Genomic DNA, 8272 nt, shown 5'->3' on the forward strand with positions numbered 1-8272 from the left:
CAGTTGGTGTACATACAGGCGAGCCACTATAACTCTTTGTGTTTTATGGATGTGTGATTTATTTTCTATATCTTTAATTATTCGAGTTTGTGGGATGTATGTGTGAATGTGAATGTTGTAATATTTACATTTCAAGCATTGTGGGGAATGTTGTAATAGTTTATACTTTTTATTCCTCTCCAATTTGAGATATTGATACTTAAACCGTTCTAGTAAGGTTGTCCTGCCATAAACCCTTGTTTTTATGGGTGTAAGGTTGTCCTTAGAACAACATTTGTATCAACCTCTCAAGTCTTGAATTTTGAGGTTGCTTTACATTTCCATATTGTGAAATGCTTAATGTGCTATCTTTCCTTTATTCATTTAAATTCCGCTGTTAAAGTTTTAATTTGGCATAGTCCTATTCACCCCCCCCCCTCCTCTAGGACATATAGCTTGGCCTTTTTTAGCCTTAAATGTGCACTAATTAAGCCCAAAGGCACATAAGGAAATGGGAAGATTATGTCTATAAACATCCATAAATTTGGTAGGCCTTGCTGCCTCGAAACATGCTACTAAGGGCAGCCAGTTTGGGCCTATTGCTGAATTTCCATCCCACCTGTTTCTAGGCTTGCTGGAGTCCAGCAATAATAAATATATACTAAGTATTTTCTCACTAGTGACCCACACACATCTCTGTGGATCCCACCAGGTAAAAGCAATGGATAATACACATAAATTAGGTGGGCCATGCTGCTGGACTGGACGTCCAGCAGCAGCCCAATGGGCCTGGGCGTCCCAAGGTGGACGGTCCTATGGGCCTAGGCAATTAGCCCAGAGACACAACCAAATGGGTGCTAAAAATGGATGTCACTGAGGGAGATGGTCATGTCCCACATGGACCATAATTGGATGGATGGTGGGGATAACAAATACATCAAGGTGGGCCCATTAGGAGGGTGGATGGCCAGCCATGGCTGGACGCCCTAGCCTAGGTGTCCCAGTCTGGTGGGCTGGTCCATCCCACACCACGGTCAGCACAGGGGTTTGTTGACCCCAAAACTTGGCAGGTGGGTCCTACCATGGGTGAGACACCCCTCTGTAAAATTTCAGAATTTTTGGAATAGAAGAAGTATTTTATTTAATTTAAAGAAAACTAACTATCCAGAAAATCTGTTTAGTGCAGATTTTTGATAAGCGCTGATCTGAGCTTCCAATGGTGTGGATTAATAGCCTCAAAAAAAGTGGGAAAAATAGTTTTTTTATGTCCCCTCATATGTGTTCCACAAGGTGGGGTCCATAGATGTGGCCCACCAGTGGAAAAATTATTTTATATTTAAGAAATTCCAAACTAACATGTTGCTCGAAACAGTCCAGAAAATCCAGACTGTCCACCTCACTTGGGCACACCTTTGGGACCTCAATCAAGGTCAGATGTGACCGAAATTTGGGGGACATCTAGATGGGATACCCACCTTTTAGAAAAATATATTTGATAGGTACTAAAAGTCCCCCAAATAGTCCTAAATTCAGGCCCAAAAACCACCAGAAAATTCTGGACATCAACATATATTAGGATTAAATTAAATATATGAGTTATAAAACAAATGATTACCCCAACAATTAGGTGCCAGAGCCCACCCTAGTGGTCCCCACAAATGTCCAGATCTATACCTAAAATTTCTACACTTGCATGCAATGTTTAGGGTGGTAAATGAGACACCCAAGCCATGGAGTAGGTGGGCATGGGCGTCCCACCCTAGCTGGGCTCCCTGGACAATCCAGGCCCACTAAGTGGACCATACATATCATCATCAGCAATACAAGAAAAGAGAGAGAGAGAGGAGGAAGGACATCCGGCCATAAGGAGAAGGCTCCGCCATTATTGAGCCTTCCCTAACACAATCACAACCACATATACTATACATATACAATGTACAACATGGATTTCATCATGTATGGTCTAGGTTTAAGATCAATGGTTGGGATCCCATCCCAACCATGATGCAAGGGTCTAGATGACCCATCATGCCTAAAGAATTAGAAGAAATCCACCATGAAAGGGGTCCATCAAGGAAATCCCCATGCATGGACATGCATGCACAAGATGGGCCCATTTGCCACATCTAGGAGGTTGTGTAGGATCTCCACCATTGATTGGTGGGTCCTACACATCCCAAATGAGAGAAAAAAAGGGATCTACACAATGAAGAAGGAATGTACATGAAATGGGGAGCACCCACCTTGGATTCTCCACAAAATCTATATCTTCTAGCTCCTCTAGCTTTAAGGAAGGGGGATTGATGGGTGAGATGAGCTTTTAATGGAGAGATTAGGAGAGAGAGGAGAAGAATGTGGCTGGAAAATGGAGAGGGAGAGGTGGGGATGTCCCACCTTCTAACAAGAAAGAAGAAAAAGAAAAGGGAAACATGAGAGAGAGAGAGAGAGAGAGAGAGAGAGAGAGAGAGAGAGAGAGAGAGAGAGAGAGAGAGAGATGTTTATAAGAAGGAATGATTGTAAAATGGCTTGGGAAGAGAAAATTTCAGATTTTCTCTTGAAAAATGGTGCTTGGGATAGAGGACTAATGATGGGCTAGCAAAAGAAAACCTAATGGAGGCTATAGGCTAGGGGGTGGGTGGTGTTTGGGAGATGGGTGGTGTAGGAGATGGGGTTTTGGGTAGTGTGTGGGTAGTGTGTGTTGAAATTATGCCAAGGGATGGGACCTCCTAGAAAAATGTGTGCACCACCCCTAGGTGGGCCACATGATCATGATCAAGGGTTATAAAATGAAATGCACATAACTTATGATCTATACATCGGATGGATGCACAAGAGCGTCATCAGAACCGCAACGATGATGCGAAAAAGATGGCATAGGTTTTGGCTTGATCCGAGTCGGGTCTACATGACCGAACTTAAGGATGACCGCAAACACTATCTGAGGGTCGCGGGTCACTAGGATTCGACTGGTAGGACCGTGGGATCAGGAGAAACGAAATGCATACCTACACACACATGCACACACATGAACTCGGGTTGGGTCTTACAGTTGGTGTACATGCCGAACCATTATAACTCTTGGTGTTTGTGGTGGATGTTTAGTTTTTTATATATGTGATAATGATTGTAATTTATTTATGTAAATGTGGTGAATCCTTATGATAGATATCTCTCTTGTCTCTTGCTTAGTTTGAGATCTTGATCCTTACAAACATTCGTGAAATTAGGTTGTCCTGCCTAAAACTTTGTTTTTGGGTTAAGGTTGTCCTACGAACTAAGTTTGAATTAATTTTTCAATACTAATTCTATTAAGATTTTTGATTTATTTTGATTTATTTATGATTTTAGTACTTTAAATTTTTATTTGGCATAGTCCTATTCAACCCCCTCCAGGACTGTTAAGCTTACCCTTTTCAAGTGGTATCAAAGCTAAGTTGCTCATATTTTTGGATTAAGTTCCTTGAGTTTAAAGATCTGGAGCTTTCATTATGTCAAATTTCGATAGCTTGTCTATTACTAGGCCACTACCTCTTGATGACTCCAACTATGCATACTGGAAAGCCAGAATGAGGATTTTCTTAAAATTCTTAGATGAAAGCGTGTGACAAGCCACTGTAACCAAATGGAAACCACCTATGTCTGAAGTTCTTAGCAGTGATAAAATTAAATCTTTGAAAGAAACTCCATTTTATTTATGGACTACACTTTAGAAAAGCGAAAGCAGTGTAAATGCTAAGGCCTTAAATGCCATAACTTGTGCTTTATCACCTGATGAATTCAAAAGAATCAATTCATGTGATACAACTAAATAAGCCCGAGATATTCTTGAAATGACACATGAAGGAACTACTATAGTTAAGAAATCTAAAGTTCAAATCCTCATTACAAAATTTGAGGAAATTCGTATGGAAGAAAATGAAACATCCATGGACTTTTATACAAAATTAAATGATATAGTAAATTCCATGTGGGGTCTAGGAGATGGAATCCCAGAAAACAAGGTTTGTGCTAAAATACCGTGATCTCTTCCTTAGAGATTCAATTCCAAAGTAATTGCCATTCAAGAATTAAGAGACACTAATCTAATGAAGGTTGAGGAGTTAGTTGGTTCTCTCCAAAAGTATGAGTTAAATTTTAAAACTCCTAAAGGTAAGTCCATTGCTCTTAAATCTAAATCTGTTTCAAAAGATAACTGTCTTAATTCTGATGTTGAAGATACAAAAGATGATATGGTTTTACTTGCTAAGAAATTTTACAGAATTTTCAAAAAATAAGAAAAGAATTGATTTTCAAAAACCATCTAACAAAAGAAAAGGAAAATCTAACTCTTGAAAAGCTATAAAAGACAGTCAACGTTTCAACTGCCATGAATATGGGCATTTGGCGAATAAATGTCCTAAAAGGGATAGATAAAAAGGAAAGGGCATGATAGCTACTTGGGATGAATCATCCGGCTTTGAAAGTTTTTCCAAGTCGGATGAATCAGAACAAGAAAATTTAAATGAAGTAAAAGCCCTGATGACTATAGCCAGAGTCACCTCCTCAAATAGCTTTAACTTATCTGATCATGATAATCCCAAGAGTGACCCTGAAAATGAGAATAAAGATTGAAAAGGCCAAGCTATATGTCCTAGAGGGGGGGTGAATAGGACAATGCCAAATAAAAACTTATAACAGCGGAATAATAAAGAAAATGATAGCCAAATTAAATAATAATGCAGGAAAGAAAAACAACCTCAAAATTCAGATCTTGAGAGGTTGATACAAACGTTGTTCTAAGGACAAGCTTACACCAAAAACAGAGTTTATGGTAGGACAACCTTATTTCTAGAAAGGTCTTTGTATCAAGTCTCAAATCAAAGAGGAATACAAAAACAAATATGAACTGAATTGAAATAACTTGTAATTAAAGATGTATTGTTCTAGGGACAGCCATACACCATAAAAATGGCAGGGCAACCTTGCTGGAACAACTTTCAAAATGAAATTGAAAATCAAGCTTATAAAGGAATAGCAGAAAGTAAATTCTAAGCTATTACAACATTCTCACAAAGCTTGAAATAATTACAACATTCACCACCATACATACATCCCACAAAAATTAATTAAAAGATTAAAAGAATAAATCAATCAACCACAACTCAAGGGATTATAGTGGTTCGCCTGTGTGTTCACCAACTGTTATCCAATAACCACACAAAAAGCTACTCCACTCCTAATATCCTCACACAGGGATATTAGCGTTCACTAAAGAATAGGTTTTCCCAGTTCACCCAAAACCCTTACAATTGTGTCTTTGTATGTGGGCTTACACAATTAAAAACCCCACTTCGAGTTTTCCTGGCTTTCCTCGGATAACCAATATAACAAGATTTTTCCGGCAAATCTTGAAAGAAACCAAAATAATTAGAAAGGAATTTACAATATATAAAATACCGAATATCTTCTTCGTTGTAGCGGCCGGTAGAACCAAATCAAAGTAGATGATTGAATGTCCAAGTTCAATGTCCAGTACTCGATTACAATGGTTCTAGATCTAATTGATTTTAAATTAAACCAAACAGGGCTTGCCTTAATTGATTTTGATTCCAAAGAAAGGGAATAACAATTCCTCTTTTCAAATCAGATTGGAATAGCAGAAACAAAATCAATTAAAATAAAGCTAAGGAAAGAAGATATTAAATAAGCACACTTAGCTTAGATGGAGCACAAAATTATCTCTCAGAAGTTCGACGAAGATTGGCTTGAATACTATAATTAAATCGATGATTTCTTCTGAGATTCGTGCACTATTTATAGGTGAAAAGATCTTGTCTTCGACTGGTCTAGAGTGCTCTACGACTAGTCGAAGCTCTAACAGATATTTGAAAAATCCGGCGGGATTTGCTTTGACCGTTCTACGATTGGTCGAAGCTCTCCTACGACTGGTCGTAGGTCACCTACGACTGGTCGTAGGTCCTGCAAAGGTTCGCTGGACTTCGAGTCGTAGATTCTACGACTGGTCGAAGATGCAGAAACACTGTTCCTACGACTGGTCGAAGCATTCCGTGACTAGTCGAAGGCTAATGATTTTATCCTAATTTGTAACAAACTTACGATCGATCCAGGAAATGCTTAGATGGTCGAAGCAAGTCTAGGACTAGTCGAAGCAGACCTAAGACTGGTAGTCGAAACAGACCAATCACATGTAAAATAACATTCGACTTATGTATCCGAAATGACCTACTTCTAAGGTCATCCTATGGTCAAACAAACCTCAATCATGAAGTATGGACATTGAAACAAGAGACCATGAAGAATGAGCCTTGAAGTCTTGATGTAGACTAAACCTTGAAGTAGCTCAATCATGAAAGTGGCTTGAGTTTCAGCTTGAGTCTTGAGTTCAGCTTGACTTTCAACTTGAGTCTTGAGTTCAGCTTGAGTCTTACCTTGTACTTTCTTTTTCTTTTCAGCTTGAGTCTTGTGAGCAGTTCTTGCATTCAAGAGTCTTGTCTTGTGATCAGTTCTTTCATTCAAGATCTTGAGTCTTGTACTTGAGAGCTTTGCTTGATGTGAGCTTAGTTTGTTCATGAAGTCATGAATGTTGATCCTTGAGAGAGCTTCACTTAAGCAGGTTATATAAAACATAACAGAGATTTTGTCACCACAAATTTGACAACAAACAGGGATATAAACTATAACACTTACAATCTCCCCCTTTGTCAAATTAGTGACAAAACACATAACCAAACAAAAGTAAAACAACTGGTTAATACATGCAAATCAATAATCAATATTTAACATTCAACCAGTTTCAACATTCAACAAGAAACAAGATCAAACAAGATCAAACATATATTCTTCTTGACACCCCACTCCCCCTGAGTAACATAACCAATGCTACTCCTCTCACAATCACATTAACAACAAACCATTCTCCCCCTTTTTGTCACAATATGACAAAGGAGAACTAAATAAAGGAATGAGAGTAAACATGAGGAGGAAATAGAGTATAGCAAAAGAGTCATAGAGATACTCAAGATAGCATCACAGATATCCAGCATAAATTTTACATGAAAAACAAATATCCAGCATAGAATCCAACTCAAACTCAATCAAACAAGAGCAAAGTAATAAAGTTATTACATACCAAAAGTCTCATAGAAACTAGTCAGAATTAGAACTTGAAGATGGAGCAGGAATAGAAGGATCAAGTTGGTGCATGCCTTTGTTCAAGCGCCTTAGGTATTTGCGCATGTATTTGAATTGCAAATCATGAGCAACAGACATGTTCTCCAACTTAACATTAATATTCTCAACTCTACCTTCTAATGCACTCAGACGTGCATCAACATCAGATGGTACAAAATCTGGATCATTAGCTGAGTCAGAATCCAGTTCCTCAAAAATATCATCCATATTAATATCAACACCAGCTTCTTCAGGACCACCACCACCTCCACCACCTTGTTCAGGAAGCAGATCCAACTTCATCTTATTAATATTTGTATTGTTGAAGATCAGATGATGGATAGATGCTTCATCAACAGGCATATCGACTAACATATGAGTAGCCAATACAGTCATAAAGTATGCAAATGGAATGTCACTATGACCAGGATGGAGTCGAAACTGAAGAATGAAATGACAGATTAAGGAAGGCAAACAAACGAGTACCATTTGAGATAGCATGGATAACACGAACCATAAATGAAGTTAAATCGGATTTATTACCCGATCGAGGATACGATTAGACACAAAGATTCTGAAGAATTCCGTATTTGGGTAACAAATACCTTGGGAGCGCATTCCCTTTTTGAGTCCATTAAACATCCATATTACACAAGTCTCTAGTGAGCATGCGTTTTTCAGCCATTGAGGGTTTATCAGTTAAGTTATGAATTGGAATACCCTCATCATTCACAGGAATTTCCATAAGGGCTGAAATTAAATGACGATCAACGTCAAATTGCCCTTCTCTAGTAGAAATTTGAAAAGTTAAATTATCCTGTGAAAATGCACTAATACATGAAAACATGGATTGGGCAATGGACCGGTATGCAGGCCCACCCCAATGCAATAAGTTAGTCCAACCTACAGCTTCAAGCATAGGAAGGATGTCAAATGGAGCAATATGATTGACATCAACAGGATGTTCAATGATAACCTTACGAGATCTAATGTCCTTAACAAATGATGGATCATCATTGGGAACAAGAAGATGACGTTTAGATATAGGGGTAGATCTGGAGGAAGAAGAAGGACCACGTGAAGTAGTTTTTCTTCCTCTAGAAGCCATTTGCAACAAGGAATT

The sequence above is a fragment of the Magnolia sinica genome, chromosome 1 (genome assembly GCF_029962835.1).
Source record: "Magnolia sinica isolate HGM2019 chromosome 1, MsV1, whole genome shotgun sequence".
Lineage (NCBI taxonomy): Eukaryota > Viridiplantae > Streptophyta > Magnoliopsida > Magnoliales > Magnoliaceae > Magnolia > Magnolia sinica.